Source organism: Maniola hyperantus, chromosome 8 (assembly GCF_902806685.2).
Source record: "Maniola hyperantus chromosome 8, iAphHyp1.2, whole genome shotgun sequence".
Lineage (NCBI taxonomy): Eukaryota > Metazoa > Arthropoda > Insecta > Lepidoptera > Nymphalidae > Maniola > Maniola hyperantus.
In genome coordinates, this window is record NC_048543.1 from 9,169,539 (window position 1) to 9,182,910 (window position 13,372).

General features: G+C 37.7%; 1 protein-coding gene across 1 annotated transcript in view; it reads right to left on the reverse strand.

The window, feature by feature from the left end:
* The window catches only part of dpp (decapentaplegic morphogen), a 29,671-nt gene extending 16,535 nt beyond the window's left edge, over nt 1-13,136 (reverse strand). The window contains exon 1 of the mRNA XM_034971285.2: nt 12,707-13,136. The gene's annotated coding sequence lies outside the window, so the exon portion shown is untranslated. The remainder of the gene's footprint in view (nt 1-12,706) is intronic.
* Nucleotides 13,137-13,372: the final 236 nt, after the last annotated feature.

Below are 13,372 nucleotides of genomic sequence, written 5' to 3' on the forward strand. Positions count from 1 at the left end.
CCAAAATTGCCCTTAACATCATTTAATTTAGAATAATATCTTACGAGATATCACAAAATTAAAATAATATGAAATATCGTAAGATTTAAAACTAACGCGCAACAAAACGAGACGGAGGCGGCGGCGCGCGGGCGGGCGGGCGGCGCCTATAATAATCTCCTCACTGACACCACACGAGTAGAATGTAGATACCTATTTGACACCACATATTTTGTACCTATCTACGTTGCACCCATGCGAAGCTGGGGCGGGTCGCTAGTTATAAATAGAACTAATAATCGGCTAGACTCACGATACAACATTAAAACACTAAGATAATGTTTTCAAAGGTGTGTGAAGCCTTTCCACACTCGACCAGCGTGGTGGACTGAGCCCTTTTCATTCTGAGAGGTGACCCGTTCCCAGTTGCGACTTGTAGGCCAACGATGGGTTGAGATGATTATTTTTAACAACGCAGAGTAATCAATGAATTGAATTAACACCATGATACCTATAACCCCAACTTCTGTTTGTTATCATGCCTGGTGCCCGCGACTCGTCCGCGTGGCTTTAGGCTTTTAAAAATCCCGTGGGAACTCTTTGATTTTCAGGGATAAAAAGTAGCCCATGTCCTTCCGCGGGATGCAAGCTATCTCTGTACCAAATTTGTTTAAAATCGGTTGAACGGATGGGGCTTGAATGCTAGCAGACAGACACACTTTCGCATTTATAACATTAATATGGATTTGACTTGGGTTAAAAGTGAAAAGTGAGTTGACGAAGTAACACTGGCAGGGAAGGCAGACCACCACGGGCAGACAAAGAGTGACTTTTGTCGCTCCTTGCCCAAAGGAGTTGCCGGTGAAAAAAGTCCCCAATAGGCTTAAAAAGAAATCGTATTGATAAATCTCTACATTTATTACTACTTACTAAGCGTCCAATATATATCGAAATTTCAGAGCAACATAATAAAATTCTTGCATTCAAACCCTTTCAAAAGAAACTATATAAATGAAATTAAATTCTACTTAAATGATTCCACAAATGACAACATTACTTACAGTCCTTTACTTCTTTAAGACTTAAATCAGTAGGCATTTTGATATGACCTGTTAATTCTGATATAATTATATATCTTTGTACTTTCATGTAAGAATAGATCAAACTTGTGTCTCTTAATATGAGACACAAGTCAACTCTCTCAACAGTTTCAAGTTTTAACTATAGGTACCACCAGACCACAAGTAGGAAAATCAAATTTTACTGAGGAGAGAAGACAACACCCAAACCTTCGACGATTCAAGATATATATTTTAGTTGTTCATCTTAGCTACAATCAGTAATACCTACTTACAATCAAGTGAGAATACTGTGCGCCACAACTTCTTTAATAAAATCATGCTAAGTTGTCAAAAGACTGCATCCATTAAATTAAAATTACTAAGATGGCTTATCGTTCTTATAGCCTGGCTACCGGAGCCGTTACGCGCGAATAAAGAACTGTTGTTCTTGTTTTTTTAATTTTTTTTGGCGCGTGTCTCTCGCGATCCGTTATATGCCAGCGAAAGTTAGAAGTCGCTCGGAATTTTATACCAGTTTTTCTTGAGGTTATAGAATTTTGGTTACTTGTTACCAGTCAATACGTGCTGCGTCATTGCTACAGTTGATAATAATTATATGGGGAAATTAAGATTTTATTTTTGTTGGTTAGACCACGGAAAAGATTTCTGTTCCGTGGTGGGTTAGACCTACAAAATATTGTTTTTAACATGCATTAATAAGATAAAAAGAAGATCCATTTTCTATTCTGGTAATATCAATGTTTTCGCACTTTTTGTATTGATATTATGTAAAATGTAGTCATTACATGAGTACCTACATATTATCATGGAAATAATGTTTTTGGATCATTTACCAGTAGGTTGGTAAGTACCCTTGTACAATCGATACTAAAAGCAACAAGTAAAACAAGTCAAAGACATACTTAATTTATATTTATTATGTACTTATATAGCTTTAACTCATGAAAGTTGTATACTAACTGATCAACAAAATAAAACTGAACGACGTGGACGCCTTTAAGTTTTGTAGGTAATCGGTTTTTTAATATTGTAAAGTAGGTTAGGCAACATATTATTAATTATTCAAAATATTATTTTATTGAGAATATCATAGTAAAACGTATGGGTAAGTACGGTAGAAGTCCAATAATACTGCACTGAATACTCAGGCTGGTTCGTTGCGCTGAAATATCACGTAACAATTTTTTATACTTGGTTCATAGCTCAAGGTTCTTCCCACAGCAATCGGAAATACTTAATGTTATTTTAATTTTTTTATCCTAATTAATTTTGTATTTTAAACGAAAAATGTCTGACCGTCCCGTCAAGGGTAAATCAATAGTAATAATTTTTTTATCCTAATTAATTTTGTATTTTAAATGAAAAATGTCTGACCGTCCCGTCAAGGGTAAATCAATAGTAATAAATCTAGCCTATTGGCAATAAATTGGCCTACTGTCTGTGCTATACTTACCTACTGTGCTTACAAATATAATCAGATATTTATGATTATCATAAGTAGGTATCTAAGGCTTAATATGTTGCCTATAAAACGTGGGTTGGGTTTAATAAATACAAATTAAGTGTTATGTAAATGACCAGAAACAATTTTCTTACGTTTCGTACTCTTGTCTAAAACTAAGTAGATAGGTACATAGGTCATAACCTGCCTATGAAAAGGACAAGTCATTATATAAATAAAGTTGTAAAAGGAATATTTACCTAGGTCTTTTATCTCTTTTATCTCAATAGATACCTTTCAGAATAAATAATACCTGTCCCGGCTGTACTAACTTTTTAGAATAGCTGGATTACTTTATATTATTAGAAGACCTCATTGAATGATGTATGGCTAAACTATAAGAGGTATCTTAGCCCATTAGATTAGAAAGAAAAAGGGACAGAAAATGTCACGTGCAGCTATGGATTTGTGTAAGCTATACCTACTAACTGAGTAGGTATAGTAGAAGAGTTCGTTATAAAACGACGAAGTATGGCCGCGGAGCCAGGCCGTCTGCCTCCCACGACCGTTCGCGTCCTGCGTTACTCACCAATTCTCCTCTCATGTACGTAATTAGTCCATTAGCACGCACGCACGGCTCAAATGCTCAATTAGATCAACGACCGTCGGGAATAGCTGAGAGGATTACGTCCCCCGGTCTTATTGAAACACGGGATAAAACAGCAATTGACAGATAGCTATCATGAAATCTGCACATTATAAACGGTCCTGAGTCCTAACTTAGTAGGTATCCTACTAAGTAACCTATCGGGAAATACCCGATAATTTTGAAGCTCTTGTGGTATTATAAGTGAAAATTGATTTTATTAGATAATTTAGGCAATATATCGCCTAAATTATCTAATAAAATCAATCCTATCTGTAATCTTTCGATAAGTTACTGTTCGATAAGCATCGTTGTTATACCTACTTACTTATCAAAAATTGCATGGTCTTTTTTGACAAAATAACAATTTTGCTGAGTGACCTAGCGACATATTACAGATAGATAATTAATTTGATATTAAGTTCGGCCGGGATTTGTATACGCGAATTTTTCTTTTTTCTTTGTGAGTCTCCCAACGGAAAGAACTGAAATGAATATATAAGGTAGGTACGTATGGGTACCTGCTGTATTGCTAGTTATGAAATTGGTAATTCATTACAAAACAAATGGGTTGGAATTATGTATAAAAGGTATAAAATATAAGTCGAACGCCCTCATTCGCAGAATGCCGCAGCCGGTTGGAAACAGCGGTTCCGAAGCCATTTTCCACTCATCCTGTCAGGTGAGCGCCTAATGTACAGCTATTTTATACCAGTAATAGTTCGCCCGTCTTTCCCAACCCACTTATGTCTGTCTTCGTCAGACACGTAACATAAAGGAAATCTGGGTCTTAGAAATTTTATTTAAATCCAATATTAAATGTTTTACACTTTGTACTTTCGGTTTGAACTGGTTTGTTTACTTTTCAATGTTTGGTAGGTATTTGGTTTCTAACCACTATTCGCTTTTATATGCAAAATATTCCTATTAATAGAACTGTGTTAAGAACAATTAATCATAACATTGCAATGGTAAGTAATATCTGATTAAGATTCTAACAATAAAGAGGTATTTCTACAAGAATTCTGTAACCGCAGTCTTTATAATGTCTTTAAATGATTCATATAAACTACTTATGGACTACGAGCCAGCGCGTGCCAGACCTTCGTTATTTTATGAAAGCAGAAAATTTATCTGCGTATTGTCTCCAACACAGCGAGGAACGATCAGCGACTATATGAAGTTCGGATCATGGTGGCTTTGAGATATAACAGGTAATAAAGGTGTAAAAAATCTTACATCAAAGTATAACGTCTATTTTTTTTATATGTTATTCGGAATAATATTAGAAATCACGTCATGCATTGCCAGACACTTGTCGTGGCAACTCCCTGCCAGACACTCTTAATGTTTATAAGTCGCTGATCGTTCCTCTCTGTGTTGGGGACAATATCTACGCAAAGAAACTTTAAGCTTTTATAAAATAACGCGCTGGCTCTCTCTCTATTATGTTGCATGTCATGTTATATAACGAGAGCTATTTATTTTATTCACTGACTTCTCAAAATAATTATTTTTTCGGTAAACTTTTTCGCATAGTTCAATAATAATATAAGTATAACGACAGATTATATTCTTTAATAAGGAGAATCTTCATCTCCCATTTTATGTCCACTTAATTTTATTTTAATTACATACCCGTCATGTACCTACTGTCCAACTGCAGTCTGCAACCTAAATTACAAAGAACCACTTAGATTCGTATTTCTACCAATGAAGCTTCGATTTCACTTCCCTGTAACAGGCTGCAGTTCGAAAGCGGTTATGTCCTTTACGTAATTAGAAATAGAGTTCTTTTTAGATGTGTTATACAGCAAAATTGCATTGGTAGGTTCCGATTGCATTGGCAGAAGCCTACAAATGCATTGATATATACAGGAATAAAAATATCATAGAGTGATAAAGTTAGCTCGGTCTCACATTGAAGGTCGTGGACACATTCCGGAAGATCAGCAGCGAGATACTCGCTAATCTTAACGCATATTATTTATTGATATTACTTATAGCTTTATCTGATTGGTAATACGCCATTCTGTTAATGTAGTCCATAATTTATTAATTGCTTGTCACTGATACACAGTAGTACCTATCTATAAAACAGGAAACCATGCTAAATGCTAATATTTTAAATAGGAGGTTCAAATTGCATGGATTTGATTGCATCAATGGTGAATTTTATTATGGTATTTAACTACATCCATCAAATCATCATCATCCATGTAAAAATCTCATAAACTTTATATTCGTATTATTATACTTATGTATTCATAATTCATAGCCGAATGAATTTTGATTAAGATTCCGGTATCCACGTATGATCAACAGGGAGACATCCATACTGTACCAATAATAACCTTGGAAAACTTGTTATGCTAAACATAATAGGTATCACGAAATGATCACGAACCAAAAATAAGCTTATTCTATCAAGCATATCACACGTTTCACACACAACACACTTCACCCCTAAATATATTAATGTGCTTAGGGCAAAAAATAATATGATATACTTTTTAGCGTTTAAACTACCGTGAGTGATTTCCATTCTAAATACTATCTGTCCCGGCTTTACTCACGTGTGTAGTCGACGTTAGCCCGACTAGTTTCGAACCCATACGGCAACATACGGAACATATACAACGGGCTCTACGGGCAGCGGCACGTGCGTCCCGCAGTCAAAACCGCGGCGCGTGCGCGAACGGACTCCCTTGAAAAAGGACCCCGTATGGGTTCGAAACTAGTCGGGCTAACGTCGACTACACACGTGAGTAAAGCCGGGACAGATAGTATTTAGAATGAATATGATATACCCAGTGGCGTGCAGATCATAGAGGCATAAATGCACTGCTTACCCCAGTTGTAATAGCTCAATGCATATTTTCATTATGACCTGCATGTAAACAGGTTCCTACCTAACTAATGCCTACCCTGGCTTCGAACACTGTGCACGCCACTGGATATACCTCCTACTTACTAGCTTCTTTGGCGATAATAACAGTTATTTAGGTTTATATGTACCTAAGTAAAAGTAGGCGTTAGGAAGGTTTAAGGAAAACAGAGCTGTCCTTACCGCATGCATGACTTATTTTGGAAAACCATAACCAAAATTTGGAAGATCAGTCACTGTGCGCACTGTGCATTTCTATTGTATCGTAGGCGGATTTCGAATCTATGCTCTTCTCTGAGTTTATCTTGCAGCTCTTTCATTGTGTTTTTTCTGGAATTATCACATTTTTATGCATTTTTAGCCTAGAAATGTGGTTTTTTGTTAATAGGTACCTTGTATTAGAATTTTATACATTGTGCTGTGGTCTTTCCATAAACCCGAGGTTTTCGGTCACAGGTCTGCGAGTGTTGCCTCCTCTTTGATGTGATATCTAGGGGTCAGATCCTCAGAGTACATTACTTTGAGTGTTTGTACTTATGATGGCGAGACACTGAAATTTTTGTAGTTCTTCTGGGCGGTAAGGATTAAGCATCTTTTTTTACTACAAGACAAACGAAAAAATATTATTAGGCTTTCTCTAAAAGACTTTTAACTTCAAATATAAGGAACTATATAAGATGAACTATAGATACCTACAAAACTGTTAATAAGTAGATAAGTAGGTAATATAACGTAGCTAGTAGCTACTATTAGATAAGTATCCTGTGGAAACTCCTAGTTAAGAAAAATTTGTTTGACCGAACAGCGCTCAAGATCGGACAAAAAGGAGAAAGTTCAGTCAGAAAGCGGACCTGGGTGTGCATCGGAACAACAATTAGAAAACAAGATGAAAAGTTGCTTGTTTATTATGATGGTGTTTATGTTTCCACTTGGCCATGAAGCGCAAATGTTCAGTTACTCTTGAGTAAACTAGGAAGTAAAATTGCCCAATCAACCATAAGTACTTTAGAAGCACAAAGGCAATGATTTTGAAGTATAGGCAACTGCAGTAAATTGTCAAATAAGTAAGTTTTAGGTAGGTGCATAAGTAAGTATGTGAAGTTTAAAGTTAAAGGATGTGACTTTTTTACAGGAAAACCACCGGTCAGGGAAAATAGATTAGTAGGTACTAGGTAGGCACCTATGTGGCTATGAACTAACAGCCTACTTTCGTTTCGTATCCCATGTTACGGTGGTGTTGCTTTCTAATTATTATTTAATGTTTAACGAAAATTTAGCTGTTCCGTCATCTTTAACAGTTTTAATTGTGAAACACTGCACGGGGCTACATCATTTATTTAAATTATGTGCTCGTATCGGTGGCTCGCGTCTATCAGACCGGTCCACACACGAACAGATACCTACTCACACATGTTTAGAAAAATATTATGGTCGAACTGTTGATATAAACCTGCTGAGAACTTGTAGCTGGAAGGATTGCTAAGACAAAGCTTGGTCAGAACTCCCAGTCGATGCTGGTTAAAAAAAGTAGTAATACTGGAACTGAAATACTCTAGATCAGGATAAAAATAGCGTTAAGGAAATATAATGTGCAGGAAGGAGGCGTCCATTACGGCCGGCGCTCACTTCGAGGAAAACGTACCTACGTAACAAATTGTTTTGACGACTAATTATTTTCATCAATCCTTTACTTAACATGAATATAATAATTTATTTCTGTCTTTACTAAAATATTACCCGCGACTTCGTCCGCGTCGATTTAGTTTTTGGGGTTCCGTACCATAAGGGTAAAACTGGACCCTATTACAAGACTCCGTTGTCCGTCCGTCTCTCTGTCCGTCTGTCACCAGGCTGTATCTTATGAACCGTGATTGTTAGACAGTTGAAATTTTCACAGATGAAGATGATGTATTTCTGTTGCCGTTACAACAACAAATACTAAGTATAAACATAACATAGGTACCTATTATAAAAATAAAATAAATATGTATTTAAGAGGCTCCCATAAAACAAAACGTGATTTTTTTGCTCGTTTTCAGGGTAAAAAATGAACCCTTATAGGATCACTTCGTTGTCTGTCTGTCCGTCTGTCCGTCTGTCGTGTCCTAAAGGGTACTCCTCATTGACCTTTGAATCGTGAAATTTGGCAGGTAGGTAAAAGGAAAAATCCGAAAACCGTGAATTTGTGGCTAAATCACAAAAAAATATCAAAATGTGTTCAAGAACTAGTATTTTTACCTTTCAAAGTAAGATTAATATACTAAGTGAAGTATTATATGAAAGGACTTTACCTGTAGATTCTATAGATTTTTACTTATTTTTACGCATACCTACCTACTAGCTTTTGATTTATTTTGCAAAATGTCAAAAAGTTCGACTGTAGCACGGATCCCTCGGTGCGCGAGACTGACTCACACTTGGCCGGTGTTTATAGATAATGGTACGGAACCCTTCGTGCACGAGCCCGACTCGCAATTTTCTGGTATTTTTAATACCGTGGGAACTCTTTGATTTTCCAGGGAAAAAAAGTAGCCTATGTCCGTCTCCAGGGTGCAAGCTTTTTCTGTGCCAAGTAGACGATGCCCGCGATTTACCTACCTACCTAAAATTTTGAAATGGCCTCCATGAAAATTAAAAAAATATTAAAAAATGTTATTTCTTGAACAATGGTACGGAGCCTTAATTGCGCGAGTCCGACTCGCACTTTACCGATTTTTTATTAAGAGTAGGTATAGTACCCACCTATATTATGTCGGATCGTGTCTACTTCATGATACTGTTGAACCAGTTCCTACTTTGTTTCCCAGGTGATCTTTTTCTAGGTATCTTGTCTATTAGGATGAGCCTCAAGAGGTCATGAAGGAATAGGTATACTATTCTATCCTCTTCACCTGTCCTCTTTTGGAGGTGGCAAAAAAAATCTAATATATGCAACCTCGCTTATGATATGATACTTGATCAGTCTTTGTATAAGTAGGTACTTACAACAAATGTGGAAGATAAATAAATAATCTAAATATATAAAAGGAAAAGGTGACTGTCTGACTGATTTATCAACGCACAGCTCAAATTACTGGAAGGATCGGGCTGAAATTTGGCATGCAGATAGCTATTATAACATAGGCATCCGCTAAGAAAGGATGTTTGAAAATTTAACCCCTAAGTAAAATAGGGATTTGAAATTTGTGTAGTCCACGCGGACAAAGTCGCGGGCATAAGCTAGTTTATTATAATTTGCAAGTAAAACCCTATTTGAAAAATAAATAACATTATATCTATTATGAAAAGGTGTTAGGTATGGGGCGGCGCTAGTGAAATCAGCAACCGTGAACTATAACGGCCTACCGATTGCATGCTTCGGTGGTTACCAATCCAATTTAGCTGTTTCCACTTTTTGTCTGTTTATCTACTTTTGACCTCCTCGGGTCGCTTCCTCATTACTGAGGTTTGTGGCTACTTTCTGATAACACCATCTTAATGATACTAATTGGACTTGGACAAGTCTTGTCCAACGCAGCCGTGTGATAGGCGCAGTAGATGCCAGAGTCAAGTGTTTCCTTCACCTGCTAGGTGATTCCCTAACTCAGTGTCTAACGCTGAATGATAGCCACTGAGCTCGTTTGACATTGATTGGTTCTACAATACTACTTCACTGGGTAAAATATTTTTTCGTAAAAAACCTTAGTAAGCGAATCACCCCGGGTCCGTCCAACGTCTCGCCCGGGCTACGTTCGCGTGGCCTCTTTCCTTCAATCTTCCTTCCTCCAATTAATTATCACCACTATATTATTATCAATTATCATCTTACAAATTAACAATTTTACCATCAGTAAGCGTAACATGTTACCTATTCTGAATACCTAAATAATTTGAATTTGAATTTAGGACTTACTTTTCCGCAGACAAAATATGTAAATATGTAGAGTTTTTACGCCTAGAGTTTTTAATATGGTTTGACGTTGGTTCTGCGCTGAGTTCAAGTAATATTTAGCACTCGTCTCCGGCACCACATTTCGAAGCCATTTATTCGTTTCCGTTTATTACACAACAGTTCCGACTTTACCATTAGGCTAGGTTTTTTAGGTTTTGTTGTAACATCCTAGGATTTACCGTGGTTCGGGATTCTGGAGTAGCATGAGCATAATATTTACTACTAGGTATTATATAGACCTATATAGATCGTGGACAAAAACCTACGTGAAACCATTTAAAAATTAATAAGTCTACTAGATATTAGGGAACTTGTTTCTTTGTGACAATTGACAAATATGAGTCAGTGGACAATGTAGTGCCCCCGTTCCCCCTATTAAGCGTTTAATTAACGACACAATAAAGATGACCTCTGCAATGTAAGTAATCCTAGAGTAGAGACCGCACAGGTCAAGACCACAATCTGATTTCAGAGTAACCTTAAGTCGCGGTTTTAATTGTTGGATCCTTCAACGTTTGATTTAAGGAGTTAGTCCTCCTTTTGCGATGGTAGCAATAGAAAACGTGAAAAATAGGCAAAGAGTAGGAAAGCTCATTCGGAATTTCGACTTAAAAATTTATCTGATTCAATATGAAATATAAGGGCCGCCCGACATTAACTTAGCAGTTACCTATCTCATGTTATTTGGTTAACTTTCATTTCATATTATGCTGGCATGAAAAAGGCGTGAAACAGAATGCACAGCTGGAATACTTATCTTTTCTTGTTCTTTACCCAAACCTACACTTTACAAGATCACAAACCAGATTTGATTTTAATTTTCACTTCGCACCGAATTAAGAAAGAGTTGTTTAAAATCAGCCAATCCTTCCGGTGTCTTCCCAAAATCCCAATACTTAAATCAATTAATATACTTAGTCTTGATGGCTCCACTTCTTAAATCCATTCTTGGTTTCCAAGGCCCCTGCCTTGGAAACCCTAGAAACCCTGCCGAAGGAAATCTTTAAACGCCGCACCCTAACATTTATACGTGTCCGTATCGATAGCTCAGTCTATAGTAAGCTAAACTTTATGTGCCTAGTTCAATATTACAAAAAAATACATTATAAGTATACCACCCGCCCGCACACCCGCACACCCGCACGTCACTCGCGTTCGCCCACACCGGGTTAGTGCGGGGGCTGTACGAGTGTGCGGGACGTTCCCTCCCCAATTGCCATCTCAACCTGTTGCGTGTAGAATAGAGTTGATACCTCACACATCATCAACCCATCGGCCATCACCGGCTTACCTACTACGCCCTAAGTATGAGATTTTACTTCTCACCAATTTTGAAGTTTCAAGAGTCGAAACAAAATAACGTCAAAGTAAAGTGGACCTACAGCTAGTCAAAAATTCAGTACCATTGATTTTAATTTCGCAACGTTTCCGCTTGGAGCACGTAAATATTATGTACAAACTTGAGCATTTAATGCTCAAGTTAAGGGCCATTTTACTTTAACCATTTTAGAGTATCTCGACTCTCAAATACTTACCTACTATCAACGTTGGTGAGAAGTAAAATCTTATACTAAGCATGCTGAGCACAGGTCTCCTCTCAGAATGAGAAGGGTTTGGCCATAGTCTATCACGCTGGCCAAGTACGGATTGACAAACTTCACACACTTTTGAGAACATTTATGGAGAACTTGCATGCAGGTTTCCTTACCTACGTTATTTTCCTTCATCGTTAAAGCAAGTGATACTTTAATTGCTTAAAAACGTACCCAATTCCGAAATGTTAAAGCATCCTGATGATTGAATCCCGGGCCTCTTAATTACTTAGGAGGCCGACGACGTCTCAAGTCTCAACCACTAGGATATTTGGTAAAATGCACACAGGCAGAATGTCTATGTTAAGTTGATATAATAAGTTTCTAGCTTTAAAATTCCGCTTTTAAATTATTATTTAGATATTTTCAAAAAGAATGAAAATTGCAATTGAAAATTAAAGAGTTACCCACCTAAGTACCTACCTATCTAATCTATTTATGATTAAAATAAACCATAATCCGTGTTCAATGTTCATGTGACGTTAGGTGGTGGAGACATAACAGGTTAGACTAGTTAAGTTGAGATAGAGCTAAGAAACAGTTTTAGCACTTTACTATCAAGTTATTTAAGTCTACAGATAGGTAGGTAGGTACCTAGGTGTGTTCTTATAAATCAAAAAGGTAGGTGTCTAGGTAGGTATAGTTTGTCAATAACCATTGTTTAACCAGATTTCTCTTTTCAGGGTGTCTTATGTTAGGCATAAAAGGAGGTGTATAGTTAGGTACCTACATACTTTTATGAGTAGGTAGGTGTACTTTCCAACGAGAAAATAACTCAAAATTAATTTTTTTGATGATTTTTTCCAAGTCGATTTTTCGCAACGTACAATAAATACACCTATAATCTACATAATTACCTATAGGTATCTAACGTAGCTTAGCTCTAAGTACTTCTAGAACGCTCCAGTGACTTTGAGGATCATCTTTGACAGTAAAATGCTTAAGCTAAATTGTTAGATTGGGTCGCTAGGTACCACCACAACTGGTGATTATGCAAGTAGAAAATCATATAAACGCAAACAGGTTAAAGTAACATGATAGGGACCAATTAATAGAATGAATAGAGGTGAATATGTTAGTACATAATTATATTAGGTATAAGGTGTAAGATAGTAGGGGTTGAACAATGAGCAGAATGTGTAACGTACGTGGATCATCGCACGCTGTGCGGGAGGTGAGCGCGCTGGGGCGGCGGCAACAGCGCGGGCGCCGGCGGCCTGCTAGCGAAGCACACCAATTGAGCTACGGGCGCAGATCGAAAGTTCGATGCAAGATCGAGCGCGCATATGTAAATATCGGCACATTTACAAGCGAAAGGGTTCACCAGAGCGGCGCACTAAGCAGCGTTGCGCGGGAACCAGTCCGGTGAGATTCCTTCGACGTCCAATAGAAAAATGTCGAATGAACTTCCAAGCTCATCACATGCGCGAGTGTCTGATACGCGACACGGCCGCCACTCGACTGCCGTCGTCCACTGGCCGTCACTCTGTTGGTATATTTATCGCTTAATTATTGAACTCGTCTCTATAACAATTATTATGTCTTGAGGCAGCTCGGCAAGTGGCAAGCGCTGAAGGCTGGCAGAGGACGTGCGGCGCACGGCGCTACCACGTCTGCGCTCGACCGTTGCGTCACAATCCGCACTGTCGTCGCACGCGCAACCTTCAGAGATTTAATCTCGGTTAATTCCGTGCACACTAGTCACTAACCGTAGACTTCCAAACGCATAAACATTAGTACTTTCGGATCAAAACGCGTCTTTCCACCACCTGTCTTCACCACGTTCTTAATACATCCTACCCAATGTTCGTACT